The following is a 14752-nucleotide window of genomic DNA, read 5'->3' on the forward strand; positions in this document are numbered from 1 at the left end:
TTAGGGAATTTAGGTGGCAGCTGAGCAGGGGGGCTGAGAATGATATTGGCACTTAATTTTCATATTTAGGCATCTAAAGAGACAGTTAAGTGCCCAAGTCCCTTTGTGAATCAAGTCCTGTGGACCTAGTGATGGCAGAACCCATTTCTCTGCATTGTGTTCTGCTCCTCAACTACTGTGTCCCAACTGCCACCAATGTCTTTGACTTGGTGCCGCTATGTTATGCCAGTAAGAATTAGCTCACCCCAACAGCTCAGCTTAAAGGGGCATATGTAAACCCCATAAATTGGGTGTTCTTTGGACACTTCTCACTTCTGTTTCAGCTTTTGAGTAAAATCCTTTCCCTGAAAAATCTTCCTGGAGAGCAGGTTATAGCAGACAGTAGTAGTTTGAATAAAAAGTGTGTCAGAGAGGAAAGCTGATGGTCTGATGGGAATGTAGTGAAATGGATGAGGGATAACAGCAAAAGGAAGGGAGAAGAGAGCTGCCACTAGTTGAGGAGCTAACCAGGAGATAAATCTGGAGGCGATGGTGCTATAGGAACCAGATAGTCATAGATGGAAAAAACTGTATTTAGTACTAATAGTTTTCAAAGTAGATTGATATTCTAAAGCAAACAAAAATACATTAAAGGGGAGACAATAGGTTCATTCATTATTTTGTTAACAACCCCTCCTCCTTGTAATTAAACAAAGAAAAGAGAAATAATATTTGTTCAGTCAGCTTAGTGGCCACCTGAGCAGGGTTATTTGTTCACGGTTAATAAGCACATCAAGAAGAAATCCTGTCAGGAGTTCGGAACCAAAGGTGCCATGAAGCTGTGTGCTCCAGCCCTATGACACCTTGAATCATTAGGAAACCAGGTTCACAAGTACTTCATCACACACACACAAAAACCCCAGTAAACCAAGAGTAATTTGTGGTTAAAGCCCCAGGGCATGTTTCAATAATAATCTCTACTCTTCTAGAGTCTTTGATTAAAACTTGACCCTGACTGCAACTGTGAAATTACGCTGAACTTTTAATTTATTTTTAACTGGAGCCATTCTATAGGGTTAAGATATAGCCTACTATAGGGGACCAAACACGAGTCCAAACCCATTGAAGTCAACGGTATTGACTTCTGTGGGGCTGGATCTAAGAGCCCCATTCTGCCAAAATTAACCATCATAGTGGTGGGGCCTTGGAAGCTGCTCCCTATTCCCTCTCAGTAGTGGCTTCATAATGCTAGTTCAAGCTTTAAACACCTGCACGAGTCTGCCTACTTTCTAAGAAGAGATTCACATGGGCCTATGCCACTAGTTTATTCATAGTTAAATTAGCCATATCATAGTTAATTGGAACCTAGCATCAACCTATCGTCCCCCTATTTTCAAATCTCCCACACCCATCTTCCCCTTAACAAACTAATCCCCTGAGTTTTCCTGTGCCACATATTATCCCAGAGTATAGTTGTTCTTGAAAAGTTTTGGGGAGCAAGATTGGAAAAGGAACTTCAAAATTACACAGTTTAAGAATTTCAAAGCGCTGGATTTTTTTGAACATTTAATTTTTTTTTAACTCCAAAATAGCATTAGCCCACAAACTCCAAATATGTTTTGTTTTGTTGGCCTTGTGGAGGCAGTCTGCTTTTTATTGGCTGACAAAAAGTTAATGGGGGAATTACAAAGGTATGTAATGTTACACACACACAAACTACATTAAAAGAACATTATTAAGGTTACAAAGTCAAATGCCCAAAAGTTAGGAAATACCAAAGTTGAGGTTGTCTGTGCAAGTAAAATTTTAATTCAGCCTTTTGCATATACATTATGGTACTGTCTTTACAGTCTTTCCTAACTTTTGACATTGTGACTTTAATAATGATTGACATTGCGACCTTAATAATGCTCTTTAAAGTGTTTGTAATTCTCTAGGTGTTTAACAGAGCAAGCTGAAAAACAGAAATGTCATCCTATTCACAGCCATATGAGTCCTCAGTAAGGCTGGGACCTTTGGATCCACCACAGCAACCTCTGCTGCTTGAGCTAACAGAGTAACTGACAGTTGTAGTAGGTTGGCATCCACTATGAGAGCCAGCACTAGAGGGGGACACGACGCACACTCTGCCTGTGGGTTTCACAGATAGGTGCTGACAGTAGAGGAATCTCGGGATAAAGTCCAGACTCTGGAGGGAAGTGTGCTCTAATGGAAACAAAGTTTTCTTCCCATTTCTCCCAAACAGGACTCCCTCGGCCCCACTCCCTCCAACCTTACTTTGTCATAGTTGTCTCTTCACCACTCCGGGTGCCTTGTCCCAGCCTCATTCTCCTTGCCTATCCAGTCCCCAAGCTTCTCATCCCAGTCCTGGTCTGCTCATCTAATCAGCCCTAGTCGTGCCCTCTGGGTTTGCTGCCTGAGTACCAGCCTCTACCCCTTACCATACCATGTCCAGTCTCATTGTCCAGCCACTCCCAGTTCCCCCCTCCCAGCTCCTCATCAATCGGTCTCTCCCTTCCCCATATTGGCTCCCAGTCCCAGTCTCCCTCCCTGGGCTCCCTATCCAATCTCAATCTCCCCTACACTCACTCCCCAGCTCTTTGCCCCAGTCTCCCAACTCCCAAGATCCTTGCCCCCATATCTTTATCCAGCCAATCCCAGTTCTCTCCTCTCCCCCCAGCTCCTCATCCAATCTCAGTGTCATCCAGCTTCCCCACCCCACCCAGCCAACTGTCTCTCTAGTCTCATTGCCCCCAATCACTTCCAGAGAGAATATCATTTTTTAAAGGTGGTGGGTGGGTAGGATGTTAGCTGGCATCTACTGAAGCACACTTTTTACCTATTTTTAAAGCAAAGGTTATATGGGGTGGGGGCAGTGAGGGGAGGTGGATGTAGCAATCCATTTTACGGAAATGATGACGGAAACTATTAAGTATGTTTGTTCAGGGAGTCTCTTCTGCCTCCCTCACAACATCCTACCTAACATGGGGTCAGAGTCTTCCCAGGCTAACATGAGTCAAATAAAGAAGAAATCTAAAGGGGATACACCCTGAATGAAGTATTCATTGGGTTGACAACTTTAGGATTAGAGCTGTCAGCAAGGAAGTCGAAGATGGCCAACATGACCTGAAAATTATTACTAATAACCTGTCATATAAAAGATACAAATCAATGGGCAAACCCTATTGGGTTGACATTCAGATGAAGCTTCCTGCCTGCAAGATTGCTTATGGGTGGGGCAGAATTCTTCCCAGGTAAGCGCAGGAAGCCAGTCAAAGAGTTACACGGAAGAGTTATGTTGGCCCTAGGGCATGTTGGGTTGGGAGACACTCTGATACCAAACCACAGGGAGCTGTGGGAGGTAGGTAGTACATTTTAAATGAAGTCTCTTGTCCCCTGAGCAGCTCCCCAACACTCCGCCATGGAGTTAGGGAGCTTTCACCCTTCTGTGCTGGGTCACTTTCTGCTGAATAGACCAGTCTCCTAAAAAAAAAAAAATAAACAGAACCCATAGCTTTCTGGGATGTTCATGGTCTGGAAGATCATAGATATTTTCTGTTATAATGGGCCCCAGATCTATAAAAATAAATACATTATCACTTTTGCTAATGTGCTCTGTATTTCATCTTGTTGCTTGCGCTTTCCAGATCTTCTGCATGCTCAGAGGCAGCGATACCCAGGTGGAGGGTTCTCTTGTATAAGTTGTCTATCATAAGCACCACCTAGGAAAACATGGGCAACTGTTTAGTTAATGGTTAACTAGGCAGCTTTTCCAAAGGAGTCCAAAACCACACACTCAAGTACATTGTTGAACAGAAAGATTTAAGCACATGCTTAAATACTTTGCTGAACTGGTGCTTGAGGGATGAATAGTTGTAGGAGACATCTAGTGGTGTTCAGTAGTAGATGTTCACATGTATGGAATACTGTATACAGACTCAGTAACAAGAAGGGAAGCTGACTGATCTTGAAATACAGACAATGGAAGGGCACACTACCAATCCAGCTTAATTTAAAAATATAGCCAGGTAGAAGTCATGACTGCTCCATATTTCTCAACCTGCCCAGGCTCAAATGTGGGATGTAATCTGTGGCAAAGACTCAAAATAAAGGATAAAAAATTAGCTTAAGCAACTGAAAATGTTGTGGAACTCATTCATTCCTATAGCATACGTCAGTGGTTTGCAACCAGGGGTACAGATACCCCTAGGGGTACACAGAGGTCTTCCAGAGGGTACATCAACTCATCTAGATATTTGCCTAGTTTTATAAGAGGCTACAGAAAAGGCACTAGCGAAGTCAGTACGAACTAAAATTTCATACAATAACTTGTTTATACTGCTCTATATACTGTACACTGAAATGTGAGTACAATATTTATATTCCAATTGATTTATTTTATAAATATATAAGCAATTTTTCAGTACCAGTGTGCTGTGGCACTTCTGTATTTTTATGTCTGATTTTGTAAGCAAGTAGTTTTTAAGTGAGGTCAAACTTGGGGGGTACACAAGATCAGTCAGGCTCCTGAAAGGGGTACAGTTGTCTGGAAAGGTTGAGAGCCACTGGCATACATAACTCTGTAACCTTAACATAATGACTTATTTCCAATGTAAATAATTTTCAACAATAAAACTGAGGGGACATCAACTTGTGTGGAACATATGGAACGCTACAGTTGAAATGAAGGATGTTTGATAAGTATGGCTGCAATGTAAGGCTTTTGATTGGGGGTGGGGGTGAGGTGGGGAAGGGTCAGCAATTTGGACAACTCCCCACTAACCATTCTAGGCCTACAAAGGGAATAAAAATATTATAACATCTCCGTGTACTTTCCTTTTGAGGTTTGACAGGGTGGCCAAGTCTTCCATGTCTGTTTGCCCCTCACCCCCTCATGTCATAAGCAGATTTCTTTGCCTTCCTTCACCTGTAGCGAAGGGGAAAGTGACCTGATACATAGGTAAAGGAACAAAAATATAGGGCTTCCCCAGAGTCTGGGGTAGTCCAAACATGAGACCATCCCAGATCCTATTGCACACTTACAACTCAATGGAAAGGCTACTGACAGTACACAAGCTCCCCCACCACAAAAAGACAGATGGGCTCCAGATTTGACATTAAGGTAAAGAGACAGATCTTTGAGAAGGACTATGGAGCCAGGTGACCTGAGGTTGATTTCCTGAGTCTTTCTCCTTCCCCTTCCACACATGGCTACCCGCCATGGAAAAGCTGGGCAGGGCTGAATGGAACCTACAGAAAGCTCAGGCTCATGTACAATTGCAGAACTGTCCCAGGAGTAGAACTGTCTTTGCCATATAGACAGAGGTGGGGAATGAGTAGGTGAGCCGGGCGGGTGGAGGGCTGAGGAGGGGAGTGGGTGGGCAGTGGCAGGGAGGGCAGGTGAGCCGGTGGCGGGGGAGGGGTCTGAGGAGGCAAGTGGGCGGGCAGTGGCGGGGGGGCAGGTGGGGTGGGGGGCTGAGGAGGCGAGCGAGCAGGCAGTGACGGGGGGTGAGTAGGCGAGCCAGGGGAGGGGGGGCTGAGGAGGCAAGTGGTGAGTCGGTGGCTGACCTGTTCTACTGATCTGATCTGGCTCCCTTCCCCTCTCCCAGGGCCGGCTCCAGGCACCAGCAAAACAAGCAGATGCTTGGGGTGGCACATTTCTAGGGACAGCATTCTGGTGCCGGCCATCATAGGTACCAATGCCAGAGCATGGGAAAAAAGTGCCCTCGCCGCCCCAGCTCGCCTCCGCTCTGCCTCCGTCTGCTCCCCTGAGCACGCTGCCGCCGCTCCGCTTCTCCCCCCTCCTTCCCAGGCTTGGAAACACTTGTTCAAAAGAAAAGAATTGAGTGATCAAGGCTGGCATCCTTGGTGGAACGAAGGAGGGACCTGACCTTGTGAAAAGGTCTCATAGCTCTGCCCTGCCAAAGTTGTTAAAGATTTCAAAAGTAAGGGTGAGGAGTTTCTGTTTTAGGCCATGGAAGAGGGGTAGGCAGTGAAGAAACTTAAAGAGGGGGTAACAGAGCAACGAGCCAGAAAGATTATTTTAGTAGAAATATTTGGAATGGACTTGAAGAGGGGCAGGATAAGCTTGCAAGTATAGCGGCCAGAGAGGAGGGGATTACAGTAGTCCAGGTGTGATACGATCAGATCTTGAACAAGAGTTGTGGCAGTGTGAGCAGAGAAGAAAGGTCAGATCTTGGAAATATCTCACAGGAAGAAATGGTAATATTTAAATACAGCTTGGATGTATGGGTCAAAGGAGAGGACCATATAAAAGATGGAGCCAAAATTACAGGCTTGAGCAACAGGAAAGATAATGGTGCTGTCCACTGTAATAAAATAGGGAAAGACGACGGCTTCAGATGAAACAATTGGGAACCCAATTTTGGCTATGTTATCATCAATGGCTGGACATCCACAGGAAGATGTTAGCAAGACAGGGTCAGATTTTGGTTTGGATATAGAGAGCATGGGTAGTGGGTGGAGCCCCCCTTAGGGAAGGCGAGCCCCCCAGCTCCACCCCTTCTACCCACATACTTTCCCAGACCCCACAGCCGGAGCCCCAAGATCCCCTGCCCCTCCCCCATGGCCCGACCCATGAGTCCCATCCCCTCCCCCCCCCCACACACACACGGAGGAGTCCTGAGCACCCCACCACCAACCTGCCCAGAGGAGCCCTGGGCCAGCTGAAGGCCCAAGTCTCCCCCCACCATCCGCCCAGAGGAGCCGCTGGCCAGCCACAGCCACACTGCGCCTCCACTCTCCAGACCCCAAGCCACTGCAGGGAAAAGCCTCTCACATGCCCCATGCAGGTTCTGGGGTGTCTGAGGTGGTGGTGTTTGCTACTCAGCTTCCTGTGTTCATCAATAATCTCTCTGGAGTCCAGGGAGATTACTGATGAACCCAGGAAGCTGAATAGCACATACTGCCTCCTCAGCCACCTCAGAATCTGCATGGGGCATAATAAAGCAAAAACTTCCCCCTCAAACCCCAGAACCAGGGGTCAGGCAGCAGCAGCAGCACCAGGGGAGGCAGAGCCTCCACTGGCCTATTATATCTGCCTCCCACAGTAGAGAGGTAGATTTATGAGTCATCAGCATCAAGATGGTAGTCAAAGCCATATTTGTGATGAGGTCACCCATAGGAGGGAAAGAAAGAAAGAAAAAGATTGTAGTGGGCAGCTAAGGACAGAGCCCTGAAGGACCCCAGCCAAAAGCGAAAGTGGGGAGGAAGAAGACCCAGTGAAGGAGTGATCTGAAGGTAGGAGAAGAAGATGGAATTACAATGACAGGATTTTGAGGTGGTGGTGCTGATTATGGTCAACAGCCTCCAAGGCAGCTATTGACCTACCTAATAGGAGGATAGCGCTGAAAACTAGCCAGGTAGAGGTAATTAGAGAGCCATTTCAATAGAGCGTAGGGGGTCTAGAATGAAATTGGAGGGCAAGCATTTAAGACTGAATGTGCCATCCACAGCCAGTATGAGTTTGGAGATGAAAGGGCACAGGGAGACCGGGCAATAATTGAAGTGACAGGTAGGGTCAAGGCTGAAACCAATGCAGTTTGAAGAGTGAGAGGCTGAGATGAAGAATGAGAGTAGGAGTGAGAGAGAGGTCAGGAGATTAGAGTATGAAGTGATTGAGGGAGGCGGAATGGTTAGATGTGGATGCAGGCTTACATATCTGTGACAGGAGAGTATCATGGAGGAAAGGAGTGTGGAGGTGGAGAGATGTCACCTGGACAGTCCATTTTTTTTTTTTGAAGAAATTGGCAAGATTCTGTGAGGTGAGGAGGGTTTTAAGAAGGAATAAAAAAATAGTGAACACACAGGTGTGATTGCAAGAACAGGAATCAGAGAGAATCAATCAACTGCTTGACCAGAAAAATGGCAGAGCTGAAGGGTGTTTTAAAATCTGGTTCCACTACAAGCACACATTTGTAAATAAAAGCAAAATCACCACAAGAAATTGGCAGCTAAATGAAGCCAATTACATGTGTCTAGGTTAGCTCAAATACAAAGAAGATTATATTTTATGCCCTTTTATTCAGTGTTTTCATCCAGATTAATTTATTACCCATCCAAGAATTGGTAAATTCTAGGCCTGAGCCTGCTCATAATAGGGCCAAAATTAGTTCCAGTCATGAAATAACTGGCAGCAGGAGCCCTGCTTGTTCTGTCCTTTCTACAAAATGCAGGTATCGGCTCCTTCACAGAACATTCAATGAATTTTTTTATGCACACTAGTCATTGGTTAGAAGTAGGGGAAGGATACATAAGGGAATGCATTAGCATAAGATCTGTTTCCCCTCAACTGAAGATCTATTTGGGCAAAAGTAAAACAGCCCTATTACAGTTAATTGCACACACATTATTCAAATACAAAACATACAGAGGAGTTTGGCATGAGAAGAAAACCTTTTGGAAAATAAGATGGAAAAAGCAAAAAGAATCAGGAGTTGGTCTTTTGGCTTACAGAAATAAATAAGTAAGCATGTAGTGCGTACAGCAGTGTTAGCGTGAATAAGGAAAGCAGAACACACACAAACAATATATTAATAGAACTTCAAAAGCCTCCTACGCAGAGTACTTAGCACAAGATGTGTTAGAGCAAAAAGACTTACAGTTTAAAAAAAATGAAAGCTAAACAAGGAATTAGGCCCCACAAAACCAGTTAAGCCTCTCAGATATTTGTGTCAAGCTTTCATAAAGTTCATTTTTCTATCCAAAATAAGCTTCCACCTTGTAGCCTCCCCTCTCTCGTGCACATGCATGCACACACTCCTAGTTTCTAGAACCAGAGAGATTTTATAAAAGGTCAGATGAACTCCTTAAAACAACACACACACACAGTTTGTTGTTAAGTCTGAAAGGGTAGAGTAGCAGGGCAGATAATTAAATTGCCACGGTGCCTTCTCCAACCTATTCTCAAACACAGTCCATACTGTATGTGTTATCCCAACCCTCCACTTTTCCTGGTTTTGTTAACTTAGAAATTAGTAAAAAAACAAAAGTAAATTCACTTTAGCCCAGGCTTGGCTACTTCTACACTTCCTTCCTCCAGGCTACTTAGCTATATATACAGATGGGGTAAAAAATTACATCTGTCAGCAGAATCCATTTACCATTCTCCAGCAGGATCAACACCTGCTAACAAGATGAGGGTATTTCAGGCAAACATAAGTAGCCTGTTACAATTAACATTAATGAGTAATCTGTTTTTAATGTATGCTATGCCTCATTACTTTGCAAATTGCTAAATTCAGTGTAAAATTCAAACTAGTTGGCAATAGAAAGAAAACTTTCCAAGTCTGTGGAGGTGTACTCTTTTGTGACTTTCATAAGATCAAAGAGAAAAACAATAGTACCATTAAGAAAGAGTATATGCAGCTGACTGACAGGAAGGCATTGACTGCTACAGTAGCTACTGAATGACTGCAAAAATAAATGTGCCCTCTTGACACTATGCAAGTAATTCAGGTTTGAAAGCCACCACAAAAGTGCATGAAACATTTCATGATACACAATTGCTTGCATTACTTTACATCTATTTAGCATTCTGTCAGCCTGATCATGTGAACACTGATCAATCCATAACTGACGCGAACAAGTCAAGGCAAAAAGCCATCACTATCTTAATAACCCAAAACACAATCTGAAGCAAGTACAGCAATTACTTAGACACAAACAGTATGATAACACTGACTAGTAGTTTGCTGCAGTTAGTTTTTCACTTGACTTCTGGACACTTTTTCACTTGGCTTCTGCGATTGACTCTGAGAGGGGCTATACAGCTGCAATTCCTTTCCATGATTTAGGTGCATATCCTGCCCACTCCTCTGCAAATGTGGTGGGCTCCACGTACAGTGAAACTGGTATGGTCCAGCTGTGTGAGGTCAGCAGGCTTTGGGGAAGGGTTATGCAGCCCAGGTCTGGAGCAGAGGCCAGCTTCAGGAGAGACGTGAGTTGTGATGTGTGCACGGATTGGTGGAAGGGCAGGACATCAGGGATATGCATATCCTCCGCTCCTTTCCACCTCCATCAAGGAAGATGTGAGGGGCCTAGAACCTACTCCAGCTTTTAGGCTAGAATGGGCCTCAGAAAAAGACATCTTGTTATAGCAGACAAGGGTATAACAAGATCCAACGGCTGGAAACTGAAGTTAGGCAAATTTAGACTTGAAATAAGGTGCAACAGCGAGGGCAAATAGCCATTGGAAGTGGAACACTTTACTGAGAGTTATGGTGGCTTCTCCATCACTGGGAATTTTGAAATCAAGACTGGATGTTTTTCTAAAAGATCTGCTCTAGTTCAAACAGGAATTAATTCAGGGAAGTCCTATGGCCTGTATTATGGAGGAGGTCAGACTAGATGATCATCTTCTGGCTTTATAATCTGTGACTCTATCAATCAGAATGGAATCCTGTCCTTTTCTCCCTGTAGAATTTACCAGTGTATATCTAGTCACTCAGGCAAGTAATGGGGAAAATGCTTTGGCCTTTATTCAATAGATCTGTCTTTGCAACAGTCTGAAGAGCACTGTCAGAGCAGGGTTTAAGAGTATCTTAATTTCAGACACAAATGTAATCTGTCTTCATTAATGAGGAATAATCTCTTTGTTCCAAAGTCTCTATGAAAAAACCACAGTGGGCCAAATAGTCAAAGAATGACAGAGTAAGGTAACATCAGTTATTTAAAAGGACGCTCTCCATGAACTTTTCATTCATTTTATAAAAATGTGTTACTGCTTTTGCAGTTTTTAACCAGAAGACTAGTGGCTAGCATTTCTACCACACTCTGAACACTTAAGTATTACTTAAGTGCTAAGTATTAACATAACAAATACCAAGTATTTTAGAGGACAAAACAGTGATTGTATCTTTCTAAAAGTAATAAAATGTACACATAAGAAAAGGGAAAGAGAATTTCTGCCACCATCCCTAAGTAGGAAGGAAGTGGGAAAATCAGCAGCCTGAGACACATAACTAATAAAGTCCCAAAGATTCTTAATTGTTCAGATTGTACCCTGCTTCACCAAAGGTGCAAAATTAGCCAGTAAGTAGACAGAAAAATTCCCAGAGCCAAATTCTCCCCCAGCAGGATAGAGGTGGCTTCCACTGTCTTCTGGATGGTAAGAACTGGGTCCTCAGATTTTCATACTTTCCTGAAAAAATATGCAAACAAGAAAAACCTAATACCTTACATTTAGATTGTATCCAAGGCCCCACCACCCTTCATATGTCATTTCTCTTCTTAGGCCCCAGTCCATGCAATGCACAGAGTAATGCTATGCCCACACAGAGCCCCGTTGAAGTTAGTCTGCCCAGGTGCTGTCAATTGCAGATTGGGGCCTTAGATTGGTAGCTCCTCAGGGTAATATGTTTGCCCAACCCCTAGACCAGGGGTTAGCAACTTTTCAGAAGTGGTGTGCTGAGTCTTCATTTATTCACTCTAATTTAAGGTTTTGTGTGCCAGTAATACATTTTAACGTTTTTAGAAGGTCTCTTTCTATAAATCTATAATATATAACTAAACTATTGTTGTATGTAAAGTAAATGAGGTTTTTAAAATGTTAAAGAAGCTTCATTTAAAATTAAATTAAAATGCAGAGCCCCCCGGACTGTTGGCCAGGACCCAGTCAGTGTGAGTGCCGCTGAAAATCAGCTTGCATGCTGCCTTTGGCACGTGTACCATAGGTTGCCTACCCCTGATCTAGAACAATGGGATTCTGTGGCAAGCACTGCTACAGTAACAATAATAGTTTCCCCACATCTTTCTTGTCCAAGAAGGTATGTTTGTACTGGCAAATCACTTATAACTAGACCAATGTTAGGGAAGCAAAATCAAAAGAAATATGAGGAGCATGCAGAGAAATATAGTGACTACAAGGATGCCTTAAAAAAGAAAAGAAAAGAAAAAAGACTGCAAACACCTTGCACCTGCATGGGGACTATGATTGCCCAGTCGAGCTATAACTAGGGGCATACATTTCATTTTGGCGATATATGCCATGTCAGAGCCTGAACTAGCTGCACTGTGCATCTACTTCCAGAAGCACCTAGCCAAGGGCTTTATTAGTAAATCCACTTCACCTACCGGAGTGCCAGTCCTCTTTGTTTAAAAAAAAAAAAAAAAAAAAAAGGATGGAAGCCTCTGATTATGTGTGGAGTATTGAGCCCTAAATCAAGTCACCATTAGAAACCAATACCCGTTACCACTAATTCCTGAGCTAATGGACTGCATGAGCACTGCCCAGGTATACACAAAGCTAGACCTCAGGAGGGCATATTACCTAGTACATGTTAGAGCTGTGGACAACTGGAAGACTACCTTTCAAATGTGTTACCGTCACTTCGAATATCTCATATTGCTCTTTGGTTTGACAAATACACCTATGACATTCCAGCATTTTATTAATGATATACTCCGGAACATTCTGGACCAATATGTGTTAGCTCACCTGGATAACATTTTTTTGGACAATGCCAAACAACACACCATGCATGTCCGTTCTGTCCTGAAGAGGGTATGCCAACATGGCCTCTATGCTAAGCTAGAAAAATAAAGCCTTTGATTAGTCCTCCGTAGAAGTCCTAGGGTTCATAGGATCTACTAGAGGTATTGAAATGGACCCGTGCAAGGTAAAGGCAGTCCTGGAGTGGGCAGTGTCATGGAATGTTCATGAACTACGTTTCCTGGAGTTCACAAACTTCTATCAGTGGTTCATCCTGAGCATCCTGGAGCAATCACCCCTTTCACTATCCTGCTCCTCAAAAAGATTAAGTTCCTCTGGTATCCTGAGGCCCAGCGGGCCTTCGAGGAATTAAAACTCATATTTACCACCACTTCCATATTGGTCCACTCTGACACTTCACATGCCTTTATCATTGAAATGGATGTTTCCAACTTGGTGATTGGAGCAGTGCTATCCCAAAGGCCTGGTCCTCAACAACTGTTACATCCATGTGCTTTCTATTCCAGGAAACTCACACCTTTTAGGGGACCTAAAAGACTCAAACCTGAACACCTCCTGAATCCTCAAGCCTCATAAATTTCTAGGCATAGCTCCCTGCCAAGAACTTCTCATCCTCATATAATCAGCTGAGCCATGGTATCCGAGATATGGTAACCTATGTGAAAGGGCATATACACGTTCCCATAGAATCTCCGAGGACTACAGCCCTACAAGTATGTCATGCCTCTCATCTGGCAGGTCATTTTGGCTACTTTAAAACTCAGCACCTCATTGCTTGTGTTTTCTGGTGATCTTGCATGTGGGCCACAGTGCAGGCCTATGTCACCTCTTGCAACTTATGTGCTTGCTTCAAGGTGCTGCACAATAAACCCATAGGATTCCTGCGATCCCGCAAGACTCCATCTAGCCCCTGGACAGTCATCACCTTAGATTTTGTAGTAGAACTACTCAAGTCCAATGAGTTCATGACCATTCTGACAGTAGTGTCCCACCTCACAAAGATGGCATACTTCGTCCCCTGCAGTGGCCTACCCTCCTCCCAGGAAACTGCTGGCTCTGTGTGGACGATGTTGTCCACCTCTATAGCCTCCCAGAGCACATCATCTCTGACTACGGTGCACAGTTTATCACCTGCTTGTGGCGAGAAGCTCTCTGGATTTTGAGCACCCGTTTCTGCCTCTCCTCCATCTACCACCCTCAGACAAATGGTCAAGTGGAGAGGACCAACCCGATCCTGGAGTAGTATCTTTGACACTAATAAAATCATGATAGGTCCTCATTGCTATCTCAAGTAGAGTTTCCATACAGTAATGCAGAACATGCATCTACAGGCCAACACCCTTTTTAAAAAAAAACTATGGGTCCTACCCTCAGTTCTCCCCACAACTTCCCACAACTCAGCAGCACTGGGCTGGATACAACACATATGCCAAAACAAAGATGACCTAAAAGTTCACCTGGAGGATGCCAAGAAGAGCTATGAACAATATATGGACTGTTAATGACAGGAGGAACCCACCTTTTTGGTAGGCCAGAAGTATGGCTCTTGGCAAAAAACCTACACATGAGCAGGCCATCTTCTAAATTGGACCAGTTCCTTGTCCCCTACTGTTTTCACCGGCAAATTAACCCAGTCACATTTGAACTTGACTTGCTCCGTTCTCTCTGAATACACTCAGTTTTCCATATACTACTCCTGAATCCCTGCATTCAGGACCCATTCCCTCAGTGCTCCCAATCACCTCCCTCCACCCCTTGGGTATGTGTTCAATGAGTATATCACCCATGAGATCCTTGATGCCAGAATCAGATGGGTTAGACTCTGGTATCTTGTGGATTGGGAAGGCTATAGACCTGAAGAGCGCTCCTGGGGACCAGCAGAGAATATCCATGCTCCTGACCTGGTAAATGCCTTCCATAAAAACCTCCTTAGAAAACCTGGCCCACTACCACCCAAAGGGTGCCTTAAGGAACAGGGTGATGTGAAGGACTGGGGGCCTTGAATGTGGGGCGCAAGTCTCCAGGCAGTGGTCAGACACAGCAACCGTCCAGCAGCTCACCTGAACGGTTGGACCAGCAAAGCTCTAGCTTGCAAAGGGCCTGTCCGGGGGTTGAAGCTCAAACCTAGCAATACCACCCAGCGGCAAGAGTCATTGGCTGCATTGCCCAGTAGCAAGAGTCAATGGCCAGGGTAGAGAAACCCAGGCCCACTCTGCTTCACCAAGTTCCAACCCAGGGCCCTGTGAATAATAGTTCAGATAAGTGACCTAGAGGTGGGTGCCTTTATGCCTGTTCCTGGGG

Source organism: Malaclemys terrapin, chromosome 1 (genome assembly GCF_027887155.1).
Source record: "Malaclemys terrapin pileata isolate rMalTer1 chromosome 1, rMalTer1.hap1, whole genome shotgun sequence".
In the NCBI taxonomy this organism is placed as follows: Eukaryota; Metazoa; Chordata; order Testudines; family Emydidae; genus Malaclemys; species Malaclemys terrapin.